The 16,964-nt window shown below is 38.1% G+C and overlaps 1 long non-coding RNA gene across 1 annotated transcript in view; it reads left to right on the plus strand.

The window, feature by feature from the left end:
* The first annotated feature begins 547 nt into the window (after positions 1-547).
* LOC150051895 (uncharacterized) overlaps positions 548-16,964 on the plus strand; it is a 34,624-nt gene continuing 18,207 nt past the window's right edge. Inside the window, exons 1-2 of the long non-coding RNA XR_016538459.1 lie at positions 548-744; positions 995-1,035. This is a non-coding gene — a long non-coding RNA (uncharacterized LOC150051895). The remainder of the gene's footprint in view (positions 745-994; positions 1,036-16,964) is intronic.

The following is a 16,964-nucleotide window of genomic DNA, read 5'->3' on the forward strand; positions in this document are numbered from 1 at the left end:
GGGAAGGGAGAAAAACAAGATGATGGGGGGAGGGAAATGGGGAAAACCATGAAAAGGGGTATCAATGTGCAAGAAGTATTGCATCTACTACCTGACAAATGTAATGGTAATCTCTCTATACATTATCCTGACAATAATTTTTTTTAAAGATGACAAAAAAATTAGATCAATGTGGGTGGCAATATCTTTCTGTAGATCTAAGAGCACCATGGTTTGAATGCTCAGTCAAAGAGATAACCTGGGACCATGGGACACTCAACACAACTACAGTAATCCATAATGGTGACATCCCTGCCACCACTAATAAACCTGCTTCCCTGAAAAGGCCCCTTTGCAGACAACCACACAGATTTTTAAAAACTGGATTTGGAAGCCAGTGAACTGTCTGGTGGGCTACCACAATGAACAAATTGCCTTCCAAGCACAGGCACAGTCTGATTGTTCTTCCCTTTTCTTTGCCATCCTGAATAAAGAGAAACCTGGCATTTAATCAAATCTTCTTCCAATGTGGCCCTCACAGTAGTTTTTCTCTATTTCTTATAAAACTATCCACTTGTCCAAATGGGCATGAATTGAGAAAAAATGGAATTTTTCAGAGGACTTTCATTTAATGGGGCATGTAAGAACTGGACCTTCAAGAACCAGAATTGAGAAGATACTGTGAAGCTAAGCCAACCTCCTCAGGTTTCCTCTCTAATACTGAAGCTAGGAGACAGTGAGCATCAAGAGGTCTCGAATCTGCAGGTCAGTTAGGCCAGGTTACTGAGTATGTATAAGATGTGTCAGTTGACTTCTTTGGGGGTAGTAGCTTCCTGTACCTATGAGAAGACTCTTCCCTCAAAAATGCAGTTTCAGCATTATTTCTTCTCATCATCACTTCTCATAACATTTTAGCCAATGACTGTACCTTCAAAGGAGTTCAATGCTTTGTTTTTATTTTGACTTGATTTCTATACAATTTTTAACAGTTGTTTTCCCTCTCTCTTTGTTTCAGAGGCTATCCTTTAAAGACAGGCATTTTACTTGCAGCAAAATGTAAGTACTTCTCCTTCTTGAAATGGCATCTCCGAAACTGTAATTCTGAGAACTCCTTTGTCACTAAGATCTCCATCTCACTCACTTCACTGTATTTTTTTTTGGTCCAACATGGGACTTGAATTCTGGGCCTGGGCTCTTCAGCTCAAGGCTATCACCCTACCCCTTGAGTCACAGTGCTACTTCTGGTTTTCTAGTGGCTAACTGGAGATAAAAGAGTTCGTGAACTTTAGTGCCCGGGCTGGCTTTGAACCTTGATCCTCAGAGCTCAGCCTCCTGAGTGGCTAGGATTACAAGCGTAAGCAACTATACCCAGCTCTTTCCTACATTTTTAAACTGTGGCTCTACTAATACAGCCAGCTTGAAGCTAACATTTTATCCTAATGATTTGGTGTAACACCATGAAGCATTTTGGAAACCATTTTCAAAGCTGATTGTACCTGATTGTGGTTATAACAATATCACATAAAAAAAAAAACCTAAATGAAAACGTGAGAGGAGGAATTAATGCATATTCATATAAACATCATACCCATCTGGATATTCAGCAGTCTTCAAATGTCTGAAAGCTAGTGTTCTTCACCCAGTTGGCTCTCACCATGTTGGCATAGGCCATTTCCTGTTTAACAGTTTGCTAGTTAGCTTAAGAAGTCCTTACTGTATTACAGCCTTTCTGTCAGTGTTCTAGAACTAATCTACAGTGTATTATGTTTCTTTAATTTTGGTATTTCCACTGTCTAAATCCAAATTAAAAATAGCTTCTCTTCTGAAAGATAAAATTATAGTATATCTGAACTAGGAGTTTTAAGTTTTCTAAAGTTTTGCTGACGTGAGTTGGAATTTTTCCCTTTTATTCTTTTAATGTATTGAGCAATTTTAACTATGGATAATTATATACGTATATATTTATGAACATTTCATCTGTCCTTGGAATAAGCTGATAATATAACAGGTTCAAAACCCAGGAGATATATTTGGGTTAAAGATCCTAGCTATTCAAAAGTTGTTCTTAAGGTTCATTTACTTGTTATTACAGTTAAGGTCAACATGATAAGGTAGAAGGTTGATCCAGGTAACATGCAGATCTACGCCAGTTCACAGTTCCTGATTTAAGTAGCATTTCCAGTGAAGAGTGAATGTCAGTAGTCACTGGGACACTTAACTAGACATTCTCAGACCTACTGGAATGGAAAGAAAGATCTCACTTGAATGAGACAAACTATATATGCTCTAAGAAATTCTCCTTTGGATCATTCAAGCCCTGAGAAAATGATGCATGCAACTGAACCGCTTTGTTTGTTCTGATTTCCCAGGGTGATATTTTATGTTTGCTCCCTTTTAAAGCAAGTATTCCTATCTCAACACAAGAACATCCACTCTCAAAATTATTCTAATTTAGTATCAAAGTATTATGCAGTCACTGGAGTTTTTTTAATTCCAAGCTTTGTATTATATTGCTTTGATCTTTGTTGCATTATCGACACCTGCAAGTTAATATGAATACTTTAAGCGATCTTTCCCAAAGTCATATTATATTTCACAAGGATCCCTCTTTTTATGTATTATCACAGGGACATGGGTCGCATAAAGGATACCTTGACTGTGTTCTTTTGATCGTGGAGCCCTATGTATAGGGAACTGCCTACATTTATTTTCTTATATGTATCTGATAGCACTATCTATTTAGTTTCACTACTGTTTTAAATTATCTATGGTTAAATCCTAATATGTAGTTGGTATATGCTCAAAACTAGGTGGAGGGCAAATTTTTTACTTCCATTTTATTTAAAATGTTTTATCTTCATGTTAAAAAGCTATTTTTGATGGGTTTGTTTTTTAAGTTATCAGCTTCGATATTTGAAAGACACTGCTTTGTGGTCTTTGGGCTTGCATACCTTTTGGTGAAGAATCTTTTATCACTCTACATGTATTAGATATTCCTATGACTGCTTTTTGAGATATTTTATTCTTTTCCCATTTAGTAGGTAGGCACTTACTACTTGAGCCAAGACCACAGTACTTTTGCTTTGGCTATTTTATTTTATTTTTTTAGAAAATAAGGCTCTTGAGTCCTTTCTTGGGGCCACAATCCTATTTGTGCTTCCTGCACAGTTGTGATAACAGGCCTGGATCACCATTTTCAGTTTGTTGGATGATATGACATCACAATAACTTTTCACATGGAGCTTACTTGGAACCTTGATACTCAGAATCTTCACCCCTCAACGAGCTAGGATTCTAGGCATGAGCCATGACCCTATCTTAAGATATTCTCCTTATAACTATTTTGTGTAGTATTTGGTTATAATGAACCTATGTTGTCTTTCAGTGGTTTCCTTTGTAATTAGTATATATATATATATATGTTGCACAAAGGGGCTTTATTGCAATATTTCCAAAGATGTATATAATATACTTTGATCAAATTCACCCCCTTCTAGTCATTTTCATATTGTTCCAACTTTTAAAATAACTTCAAAAGGTTTGATTATTCTATTATATAATAGAAAGTAGTGAACAGAAATTTAGAGAGGCTTTTTAAGTCATTATATACAAACATAACACATATATGAATAATCCCATGATCACTGAATCAACATTTCATTGCTTTTATTAAAAGCATCCATTAGCTCCAGATTAAGATAAGAGTCTGGCTTTTTCTCCTTGAATTGTTCCAAAGATGATCCTTTTCTTCCACATTGTTTTCTTAAAAATATACAGAACACATGGTGGTCAATTTTATTTAGGAGTACTTGGAGATGTAAGCATTCACTGGAAATTAACTCCATCTAGATAAAATGGGTCTATTCCATTTCTCAATCTCTGAGTAACTGGAGGAAGATGGATCTGACCAAGTGGAGTCAAGGAAATGCATTCAAATCATCAAACAATGATGGTGGGGGCTGCTTTTTGTGATCATTCTTCAGCTTCTGTGAAGTGGGCCTGATGTTTCACTGATGACTGTACTATATCATAGTCCATTCCACAAGATCTTGGAGGTATGTGGAGGGCAGGCAAAACCCCAAACTCATAGAAAGAGCACAACTGAATGAATGCTTCTCACAGAGAAATGGGGCTCAGCTATGGAAAGGAGCTCAAAAGTAGCTGTGTGCAGTGATACATACCTGTAATTAAGCATGAGATAATACAGCCAAAAGAAAAAAGAAGAGGGAGGGGAAGGCTCACATCTAAGTTCTAGGGTACCCCCAGAAGTGGTGTGACTTTGAGCCTGTGATACTACTAGTTATCCCCTTTGTTTCTAAGTTTCATTATTGTAGGGAGCGACAGAGGAATGGTTAAGACATTTTTCCCTGACACCTTACAGGCATTCTCAGGATAACTATGTAAGATTATCCAGGAGCACCTAGAGACTTGGATATGAAAGGGATATTTTAAATCACTGGAGGCTCTGCCTGTTGTAGTCGGGGGGAAGAGTCCCTTATTCTCTGGACTTAAAATTCACTTCTGCACAATGGTAGAAAACAGAGCCCTATCATGCTAATCTGCACCGAACACAGACATCAATTTTGTTTGTTCAACTACCTATACCACAGGACCCTTGCCTCTAGTGGGGGAGAACTATCTTCTTTCTGGGTGGTATGGGTGAGAAAGTTGCCAAGTAAACCTGAATTATCCAGAGACCTGTAAAATGCGCAATTGCTTTTTAAGAGGCATAGTGATATTGTGTGTTCCTTTCGATTTTTGGCAGTAATGATTTTCTGCAATTTGTGGTTTTGCAATTTCTCTTTATACAGACAACACCCTGGCTTTCATTCAATGCCCCACTAGTGGGGCTGAGGTGGGGGAAAAAAGAGACTCCCAGAGCTCTGACTGCTCCAGAAAAAGAAGGAAATGTTAATAAGTCAGAAAGAATGCTGGTTGCTTTGGAAGGAAGAAACAATATGTAATGAATTGCATGACTATAGCTAGATTTTATGGGGGGCAGGGCTCTCATCAGGTGGGTAAAGAGCTGTTCCCCTAATTTCTTGCTTATTCACTGTGATTTGAGTTATAACATCAGTATCTCCCTCTCCCTCTCTCTCTCCCTCTCTCTCTCTCTCTCTCCCCCTCTTTTTCCTGTATTCAGTATGCTTAGAGCAGGGGATCTGCTTCACCTAACATTCTCTGGTGAGATTTTCTTTATATATTATGTCTCTTAGTATCCACTTGCAAATTTTACTGACTTGTTTTATAAGAATTAGATCAAGATCCATTCACAACTAACTTTTGTTTCATGGTCGTAGGGCTTGAACTCTGGGCCTGGGCACTGTCCCTGAACTTGAACTCTTCAGCTCAAGGCTATAGTTCCTATAGTTCTACCCCTTAAGCCACAGTGCTACTTCCAGTTTTCTGGTGGTTAATTGTAGATAAAGAGTCTCAAGTACTTTTTGTACCGAGGCTGGCTTTGAACCACGATCCTAAGATCTCAGCCTCCTGAGTAGCATTTTGGTTGCCTTTACTCCTCCTTCCCTGTGGCTGAAATGTTCTTTACAGAAGAGGTTTGGGACAAAGCATTTTTCCAGGCAGAGTGATTTGTTCTGTCTCTAATCGTCACCTCTGCAAAGGCTTTGCAGATTCTGTTTGCATTCTTATGGCTGCTAGACAGTGTGCTGAAGGATTTAAAGTTGTATGCCATCTCTGCTTTACATTAAAACCATTCTCTGTGCTGCATGGATTGTATTCTCAAGAAGTATGCCCACTGATCATCTACTTTCCATGTACAGAGACTACAGATTTGTTCTAGTTATGACCTGAATGTCATTGCTTTTTTTTTTTCTTCAAAGATGCTGAAGATGATGAAGATACTCTTTCCCCCAAGCCTGTATTGTGTATGTGGGGGGGTGGTCTTTCTACAGGTTAGGGAATTGTTCTCATTAGGAATTGTTCCCCTGTATCACAAGGTGGCTGAATCCATTTTTGAAATATCCAATATCCCCTGTCCTTTTCTAACCCAAGATAACCTCCCTGTGGCTTCAGGTCATTTGTGGTGGTTTTGCCTTCTGGAGCAGCTCAGAAGAATTGACTCCGTCTTCCACATGACAACCCTCCAAATATTTTGGAATTTGATCCCATGTACTCTCTGAGTCTTCCTTGCTCAGGCTAAACATCCTAGTCCACTGACCATCCGTCATGACAGGATGAAACTATCCTTTTCCATTTGTCCCAGTTGCCTTCTTCAATGTCCTTCTTAAAATGTTACAGCTTGAACCATAAAGAATACTACTGGGATGGCTAACCATTACATAGCTCTAGAGTAAAACAAAACAAAACAAGACTCCTTCCAGATGTGTTATTTCTATTATTCGGCCCAAGAACACATCACAAATTTCACAGCATTTTAGTTTTGAGATTAATCCTAAAACCGTTATTTAGATGGGTCACTTAAAAGCAGATTTTCACTGTCATATAATTCGACACTCGGTCTTAAATAATATGCAAATCTTTACTTACATGTAACCCTGTAACCCATATTAGTTTCAGAATATTCATGGAAACTAGGAGGGACTTTTTTGCTGTTGTTTTGTTTTGTTTTGCCAGTCCTGGGCTTAAGCTCAGGGCCTGAGCACTGTACTTGGACTTTCTCAAGGCTAGAGCTCTACCACTTGAGCCTCAGCACCACTTCTGGCTTTTTCTAAGTATGTGGTACCAAGGAATCGAACCCAGGTCTTCATGCATGCTAGACAACCACTAGGCCAAACTCCTGGTCCCTAGGAGGAACTTTTAAAATAGAATTCTTTCAAATGCTGTTCTAGTTCTAAGCACCTCTTGACTTCACTCAGAGATTGATTAAAAGAAAAATACATACCTGGATTTTAAGCTCCTCAAAGCACAACCATGTTTTATTCACCTTTATTTGTTCTGAAGAGCTCATGGCATTCTCCTGAACAACTGAATTCTTGGTAAATTAAAAACTGGCCAGCTTTCCGATGCGTGATAGACATCTACCTTTATATTATTGCCCTTCAAAACTTAAGACAAATTTTATCACTACAGACTGGACCAATAGTGGGGCCTCTCCTCTCATACTTACGCTCAATCCTCCAAAGTATTATGAAACTAGTCAGTTTATTATCCTCTAACTATGACAGTTCCATTTATATGTATGTGTTTATTATAAGGCTTACTGAGATGACCAACATGTAGCATACAACTTACAAATAATAAAATACCCAATGCCCATTACTGCAAACTCTATTCAGCTAACTGATTCACACAGAATACTTTTTATCTCTTCAATGGCTTGTATCTGTAACTATGGTTTCAATAAATGAATGAACAATTTCCATATAACCACGGTTGGTATTTCTGTTAATAAGAGTAATCAAGACAAAACTAAAACAACAAGTAGTGTGCCCCAGGTATACTCTTCACAGCTTCTGTGCACACTAAATAGCTGCTTTTTAAATATAGCTTTATCTCAAATTACTGTGCTACTAATAACATTATAGCTATATAGAGAAAAGTCATTTTGTTTAATCTGCATTCATAATTATAGTCAATGAAATAACCAAACCCTGTTTTGTAGTATCTGCCCATTTCTGTGGCATAAATGCTCCACTATAGCCATTTCAAACCACCAGCACGTTACCAGAGGCAGAATTAGAAGGACATTCATTGGCACACTTTTACATACCTCAATATATGAATAAAACATATACATATAACATAAGAACCGTATGTAATAATAAAATGTGGCAAAATAATTGGAAACCATAAGTTTTGAGTATTTGTTTCCTTTCTTTTTAATGTAAGATATGTAACTGTGATTTTATGTAATTCAATTTTTAAGAATGTCTGTTTTTAGCAAATAGGTTCCAATTTTCTAAAAAGTCTAACAATTGCCCATTGTAAGCCAGTGCAAATCCTTTCTTAGCATTACACGCGTCCTTCCTCTTGACACAGCAGTGGGGGTAAGAGTGGGAAGAAGATCTTGAATTATGACTGTGAATATTTACAAGGGGATTTGTCCCAAGTGCCAAATTATTTTACAACTATTTTAGAATCAGGGCAATGATGAGTTTCCTATGTCTCCAGAAGCCATTTCCCACATTCCTCATGATGAAAAACACCTTTTTCTTCAGTATTATTGACTCAAAGATTTTAGATTGCAAGGATCAGAAGCTTAAGTTAAAAGGAATAAAATGTAGATATTTGGTAAAATTCATAAATGAAAACCAAAGCTTATTTTGATCTTATTCTACTTGGAACTAAAGAGTTCTATAAGAAAGGAAAGACTACTAAAACCAACAAAATGAGTTCATGTGTGGAATAGCCTCGACTGCTACTGTGTCTGTCCATGATTTCACGTTGTGCTGTCTCCTGGGGTTGTTATGTAAATATGTTGGGCACTTTTGCTTTTCCACTGATGTTTTATGGTGCCAAACACACAAAAATATTGCTTGAGGTCATATTAAGAATTTCATAGATTCCTAATTTGGTGGATTCTTAATTTACTGAGCCTTTTCCATCTTATTTTTATCTCCCAAATGGTGTCATGTCAGTATCCAGATGGAGCAGGTTAACACGACCACTTCCAGGCTGATTGGAATGACTCTAAGACAGCAGAGAAACAAAGCCAAATGCTCAGTAAGCTAAGGCAGGACATGAACACCAGGTGTCCTATGCTTGGGGCCAATTTCTTAGCCAGCTACTTGTGGCAATAGAAATAAAACAAACACAAAACAAAGCTTAGGACTCACAAGAAAATCCCAGACAAATTGGAACAGAATCACATAGTTATTCACCATTTAGCCAATTAACTCTCACAAGGGTAGGAAAGAAAGAGGGGATCATACATAGGGGGAAAAAAAACCACAAAGGGGAAAAACTGGAGCACTGCCAATATGAACTTATAGTCATGCATGCCCTGATACAGCTGGACAATCTAGATTTCGGAAAAAGATAAGGAAACATGATGTGATTTGGAAACCCAAAGTAGGAGGGACTGGCTTATGTAAAATTCAACAGACATTACAGAAACTGTTGGATCAATGAAGTAGGCTAGTTATAGTTAAGGGAGAGTTAGAAACTACTTCTCATCATAGGAATCGATTCAAGAAAAAGTGCTTAAACTGTACGTAAAAGGTATTTGAAGAAAGTTAGGTTTTCAAATTAACATATAAAATTATCAGGCTGTAGCTAGGCACAGGGGCTCATGCCTGTAATCCTAGCTACTCAGGAGGCTGAGATCTGAGGATTGTGGGCACTCAAGTCCTAGAGATTCTTATCTCCATTTAATCACCAGAAAGCTGGAAGTGGTGCTGTGACTCTAGGGGAAGGGGCGTAGCCTTGAACTGAAGAGCTCAGGGACAGCACCAAGGCCCAAGGTTCAAGCCCCACCATTGACAAAAAAAAATTAGGTTGTATAATTCTGTGCATTTGAAGACATCTACAATTAAATGAGTCTCCAGGGCAGAGAAGTAGGAGGTCCCAGAGGTCCCCCAGAAACCATCAGGAAATGCAAGGAGGGGCAGCAGAGTGGGTAAGATATTAGAAGAAGTTCTGAGAGGCACACATGGAATGCAGCAGGGTTGCTGGAAGGCAGCAGTAGCTGTCAGTACTATGGATGATGTTTTCCTTCTCCACTCACATCTACTACACGTCAACACACTAATTTCAAGAATTTATACCAAATGTGTACTGTCTCAGATGCTGTTTCCTAGGCTTGATAAAGAAAAGTCACCAAAGAAGGAAGACTCTGGCTATGCCCTGAGGAAGCTTCAGTTCTAGTAGAGAAGGCAAAAAGGGAGGACTAACTCTAGGGGAACATCTTTTTTCTCAGACATTTGCAAGAAAATATCTGAGGGGTTGGTACAGAACATCATATCCAAAAGAAACTGTCTCAGTGTCTCAAAATTATGCAGCAGGAATATCTTCAGCCTCCTAGAGGGCTTAATTTCTAGAAACCTGTTTTTATAAACTTAAATCATTCATCTCAGGAGCATTCCAAAAGAGATGTAGGAGAATTGACTCCTACTTAACTGAACTCACAAATGACTGATAGATGAACCACCATGCCAAATTTCAACACTAAATATATCTACATAGTTGGGTAAATTAGTATATTTTTCTTGAAGGAAAAACTATACCAAAACCTCAATTGTAATGAAAAGTTTCGTGCTGAGGAGACTCAGGAAATGGCATTCTTATTCTGTGCATATGCTTGAGGCAGTGGTGAAGATAACTATAACTGGCTTATTGACTCTCCATTTATTTAGGTCACATGCTGACCTATTAATAAAGCCTTTCTCCAAATCCAGTTCAGTATAATTAATTAGATTTCATTCCCCTTAGTTAAAATCACATTTTAATTGTGTTTTCCCATATTCCACTTAAAACAACTTTTACCCTTGTATGCACATGAAACTTGATTATTCTCCAGCTGGTTGACCCTGTTCCTTATGTGTGTTCTTACATTCTGGGGCAATCTTCTATCCACTGTATTAACAACAGTGTCTGATTTAACGATATTCAGTGCATCTGTCATTCACTCTTCTACTGCTTTGAAAAACCCAAAAGAGTAAAATGAAATTAACTAGTTCAGAGGAATTGTCTAAATACCAAGAAATAAGAACACTGAATGAGCAAGTGGCACTATGATTCATCATCACAGTGTTTGGATGTTCATATATGAGACAAGGTTACAAGATTAGATGCTATGTCATTCACAAATCCTGGCAAAATGCCTGCCAGCAGCAGGTGAGTATCAGTGGGTACAGATGCTCTCAGCAGAGTGGCGAGATCTGTAGTTCTGGAACAAGCAGTGACATTTCCTAAATGTCCACATGCATTTCCTAAAAGAGGTTTTCTGCAATACATAAATTACCAAATATTTGCTGATTTCTTACTTGTCTGTATCCCCTTGGAACAGGCTGCCTGTATCTCCAAGGAAATACTTCTTGTATTTTAAATTCTAACATTCAATAGTTCCTACTTACTATATGTAAATGTAACGACCTAGCATTCAGCAAAAGAGGGGGAAAAAAGGAAAATAACCGTGAAATGGGGAGGAATTTCCCCCACCATCCCCCTCTGTAACTGTTTTGTAGGCACAGGCAGGAGTCCATGGATGAGATGGCAGTTCATTTCCTGCCCTTTGCCATCATCACACTGAAGAGCTTAGCAACTGTGAAGCAAACCTGGCACATGTAACATGCATGTATACATATGTGTGTATATTTAACCTCATGGTACTTGAACACAAGCAAGTACTCCTCTGCTACTTAGCGGTGATCTTCCTTGTACTCTTCTTCTATTGCACACACAAGTTCCCTACTGCATTTTATGTACAACAAGGGAATTTTCCCTGTTAATTCTGATCATCAACAATCTTACCTTCCACAATCATTTTAAAGCTGGACGCCTGCATAAACTACAACTTCACTCTGATTCTGAAATTTTGTCAGTAACTTTAAAAGCTGATAGCAATTTCATCAGTATATGAGATCATTGCATTTATAGTGTTTTAAAAGAGAAGCATTCACGTTAACTGTGTCATTACAATGAAGAGTAACTGGGATGAGAGCTAGGAGACACTAGCAAGAGAAAAGCATCTCTCTAGGGAAATGGAAGTCTGACTTCTATTTTGAAATATCTACACAGATCTTCCAGAGATGTGCTGGTAACTGGCTTTTGTAGTTTTGCTACAGTACTAAGTCATGTTTTATGGATTAGTTTAATAGGAGAGCTTTGATGCAATTTCTTAAAAGAGAAGACAGGCAGTATCAACCTACTGAAAGGTCAGAGTGAAAAAAGCAGATGGTTCTCTTCCTCTGATCCAAGTGAAAATGATCCGGTCTGTCAAGATAAAATCTTGTAGATATGTATGTTGTTTGTCCCCAGTGAGGTATCTGCAATCAATGTTGCTCATTTCTATTACTCCACATCATCATCAGCTCTAATAAAAATGAAGAGGAGAGCCTGTCGTAGTTGCAAGGTGATTCTAATCTGAATTAAACATAGAACTTAAGGCCAGGCATGGTGGCTCAAGCCTGTAATCCTAGCTACCTGAGAGGTAGAAATTGGGTGATCACAATTTGAGCCTCCAAGTTCCTGAGTCTCCATTTCACTCAATGGCTAGATGGGGTGGTATGTGCCTAACATCCCCAAGGAACACAAAGAAGCACAAAGACTAGGATCACAACCCTGGCTGCCTAGCATATAGCAAGACTCTATCTCAAAAATGAAGTAATCATAATATAGAACATTAAAGGACCAAAGAGAAAAAAATAAAATAATGCCTGTAGAATATAATGTAACCCTTCTATAAATTACAATAAAAAGAAATATATATATATATATATACACTTCTGTCAAAAGACTAGACAACTACTATATACACCTCAAAAATAAAGTTTCATATAAATAAAGTAATGCGTTAGGGGACAGAGCTGTGGCTCAAGTGATAAAGCTTCTGCTTTTCAAATGTGAGGCTACTATTACTGCTAAGGGAGGGAGGAGGGAAAAGGGGAGGGGAAGAGAAGGAAAGGTAATGAAAGGAAGGAAAGAAAGGAGAAAAAGGAGAGAGGAGAGAAGGGGAAAGGAGAAAGGAAATGGGAGAAAGGGAGAGGTTGGAGGGACTGAGGGTAGTGGAAGGGAAGAATGGAGGGAGGAGAGATAAGGTAAGTAGGTCAGAGATTGAGGGAGTGAGAGGGAAAAGAAGAAAAGGAAAGGGAAAAGAAGAGGACAGAGGGAGAAGGAAAGGGAAGAAGAATGGTGAGGAATTAAGGGAAGGAGGATGGATAAAGAGGAGAGGGGAGGGTAGAGGAAAGAAGAAATTTGAGACATATGCTATTCTGATAGGAATGTACTTCCTGATCTGCCTCTTTGTAGCAAATCTTCCTCACTCATACCTGATTTTTAACATTTGTCCCCAAGAACTACTGTCTTCAAGGAGCCCAATATGTACGTAAATCACACACACACACACACACACACACACACACACACACACACACACACACACACACACATTAATGCCAATCACTGACCCACTTCTGTAACTGGAGTCAGTGGTTGAGCTCCTGTTCCAAAGCTGCTCAGCTATGTTTTGGGAACTCATTTGGTTTCAGATATTTTCTCATTACCTTCTTTACAAACAATTTTCTGCTCTTCCCTCCATTCTAGGGAGAACTCATATGTTGAAAAACTTCATCCTATTAAACAAACAGCTAATGAAAAAGACATGTTTTATTTTTATTAATGAAAATGGATATATGTCAATGAGAACGTTGATTTTTTGACATGGTCACTGTTGTTATAGATACTGTTTGGATTCCATAAGGAATTAGAAACCTCCTTCCTTATTTGAAATCCAGTCCACAAATGTATAAGGGTAGTCATGACATAGGGAAATCTCCATCCAGAGAACTGAGAGTTAGAAAATCTCTAGTTACTTCTTCTTTAAGGAACAAGCTTCATCTGTCAGTCAACTTATCCAAGAATACTGCATGTGTTTTTCTCAGCTTACAACACATTGTTAAGCAGCTTGTTTCAAAAGAACTACAAGGCAAGGTCAAGGATCTACCGTCCTGAGCATAGTAGTCAAGTCCTTAAGCCTTCACTTATCCATACAACCATATACATCAGGAACAGCAAGAGAAAATAAATTACTCTGATAACTGACAAGTAAGTCTCATTTTGCAAATGGGAACAGCATTGTTACCAACCCCAGCTGACATGATGCACTATGTAAAGACATTTAAAATGGTTACTTGGTAAAGTCAAGTTTGAATTTGATGACAAGACAGGAAATTTAAGCAGTATAATATTTAACATATTATAATAGTTAACAAATTATAATATTCAACATATTAAAAGGGAGGTATTTTAAAAGCTTAATTTTTTTAAAAAAAAGCACAACCTATGCTGAAAGTAAGATACAGGTATTTTACAATTCCAGGCCAGAAAACACTTGGATCATATTTCAAAGGTATATAATGCAATTATTAGCATTCATTGCCACTGAATATTTGTTACATATCAGGCATTAAACTAGGCATTTTATACATAGTTTCCTTAATTATTTGATTTAATCCTACTATTAGTACTTGACAGAAGAAATTGAAGGTTAGATTCACCAAAATCACAAAAGGAGAAAATGACAGAATGAAAGTTAAACTCAAGTCCATTAGAGTCTAAAATCCATGCTTTCCCTGTATTTAACTGACCCATTCTTTAGATTCTTTAAGACAACAAGAAACTGTTATATTGTATTCTCCTTGCCTTCTAACTTAGTTTTGGCATGTTTCATCTAATGAGTATCCATTTAGATCATAGATACTGGATCCTGCTTGCTGCCTATGAAATTTGAGGATAAGCAGAATTGTTTGTACCTACTGTGAATTCTGGTGAAGAACTGAGTAGCACAGTGTCCTCCATTTGGTTGTGTATAAAATATCTCCAGAGCTGATAAGTCATTGCTCAGGAAAGAGTGACATGATAATACTCCAAAGTCAGCCAACATGCAAGCTTCAGGAAGAAAGAGGAAAGACTAGGACCTTACAGAGTGCTTGCCCTTTATATTGATGACTTCACTGCCTTCTCACAATAGACCTTTGGTAGGGGGCTATCCCATAAACAGACTCAGAGATGTAACAAGGCCATGTTACCCTGGGTCCTTAAACCCGCGTGGTGCCTCATTACTACAGGTGGAAAGAGAGGGAAGGGACATGTCCTTATGCTTCCAAGTATGCCTGTTTAACAGCCATTGGTTCTCAAAATGTCTGCCTCTCATTTGTCCATTTACAAACAGTCATGGTTTCCATGTATCACACCATGCTCTTTGCCAGTGACTCTGCCATGTTAGAGACACATGTTACGCCTGCAGACACAAATACTTGTTGAATGAATGTAAGACATAACACATCATTTAATAATCAGAGCAACACTATGAGGCATAATGGACTATTTTTATATAGGTGGAAAGCAGAGGTTGATCAAGGCCAGACAGAGTAAGTGGGAGAGCAAGATTTCATCCACCTCTTAAGCCCCTCAGCCCAGGCTGTTCCCCACTGAGGTACTCTCCACAGAAGTGAACTAGTAGAGGATTTTTACTGATAGATTCTGCAAATTTATTTTATGACATTTGACTTGGATGTCTACTTCACATTTGTCACAATTTCTTCGGAAGCAGCATCTGAGGCAAGGATGAAAGTGCATATGGTTCATTAGGAGGCTCAGTCCCAGGAAGCATGCAAGAGAAAATGGGGAAGAAGCCACAGAGGGGAAGGAGGCCCCAAGTGTCCTTTTCAAGCTTTTACTGTGACAACTATGCTGAATCCCACCAGAGATATGAGGTTCATGTGAGACAAGGGAGATGACAGAACACCACCATGGAAGGGAGCTGAAAAGTCCCAAGGCATCAGAGCCGGCTACCATGGCTGAGAGCATCATTAAATGAGTAACTGACATATAGCTAAGTTCATCCTGATAATGGGGGTGTTTATAGGAAAGGGATGCTTAAAAACCCCACAAAAATGGAGCTGAGAGGGCCGGGAGTTTGGCTTAGTGGTTAAAGTGCTTGCCTGGCATGCATGAAGACCCGGGTTCAATTCCTCGGTACCACATATAGAAAAAAAGCCGAAAGTGGTGCTGAGGCTCAAGTGGTAGAGCTCTAGCCTTGAGAAAGTCCAAGGACAGTGCTCAGGCCCTGAGCTCAAGCCCAGGACTGGCAAAAAAAAAATGGAGCTGAGAGAGTTGCAGCCATGCCATATCTGTGGACAGAAAAATCACAAATGATTTTTGAAATTACAACTATTTCCACAGTTGCAAATTCAAAGCACACTCCATATAAACCCCAATAGGATTACACATAGAACAACAAAAAAAAACTAATTTCAAATGACATATGAAAAAAAACCAAGAAGAATCAAAACAATTCTGGAAAGGAATAAGGTAGAGCAAACATTATCATTGGCAGATAAATAGATCTAGCAAGTTGCGGTCATTAAAGCAGTGCGTGAAGGAATAGGGAGAAAGAATATGACAGAGATTCTAGAGTTAGACCCTGCTAGATAAACACAGAGGTCAGGAACCCTCTGTGAAGACTGGACTCCAGTGCTAAGCGTCTGTTGGCTTTTTTTATATATGAAGACAGCCCCTTTCCTTTCATAAGGAAGAAACTTCATGAAAAGTCAGCTGTCCCAAAGCAATCAATTTACCAATGCTTCTGAATTTTCTATTATGCTATAATCAGAACTCCCTCCCCTACACAAAAATAAAACCGTGAAGTTGTTTTACTCTGTATATATTTACACAGTAAGAACATTAGATCTCCCCTTAACCCATAGCCTCTTGTTCTTTATAGGAAGAAAAGCTCATTTTCACATAAAAATTAGATAGAAAAGATGACAATCCAAATATCCTTAACTTTTCTATTTCCTTCCCGAACTTAGGTTTCAAACCTTCTAGTTTTATTCTTTACTTAGAATCTAGACAGTGTTGAGATACACCTGTCATATCATTTCACTTATTAACATCCAACCCACCTCAACCTTCTGTTATGTTTCTCTAGCTTCAAATTCATAGCAACTTTCATTTTACATACGTCCTAGAAATAATCAATGCCATAATTAATTAATAGTGTCTGTAATGGGCACATTATAGGATAGAGATTGCATTTATGTGTATAATTTATTAAGCACATATTCTAATCTAGAAATACAAATGTAATTGTTGTTTTACTAGAGAGTTTGATATTGTTATTCAAATTAGTAAATTATTGCAAATTTCTTCTCTAGTATTTGTTCCATTATCTGGTTGGAATCATCCATACAAACTAGGTCTGTGCATTGTATCACAATCTTTCTCAACTGAAAGGTCAAAACACATCCTGAAGAGTTAAGTTATTTGGCTTGGGTAGGAAATTAGGAAATAAATAGTCCCAAGTTTTCTTTTTCAGTCAGTACACAATTATGCTTGATTATACA

This window comes from Megascapheus bottae, chromosome 17 (genome assembly GCF_031878675.1).
Source record: "Megascapheus bottae isolate mThoBot1 chromosome 17, mThoBot2.hap1, whole genome shotgun sequence".
In the NCBI taxonomy this organism is placed as follows: domain Eukaryota; kingdom Metazoa; phylum Chordata; class Mammalia; order Rodentia; family Geomyidae; genus Megascapheus; species Megascapheus bottae.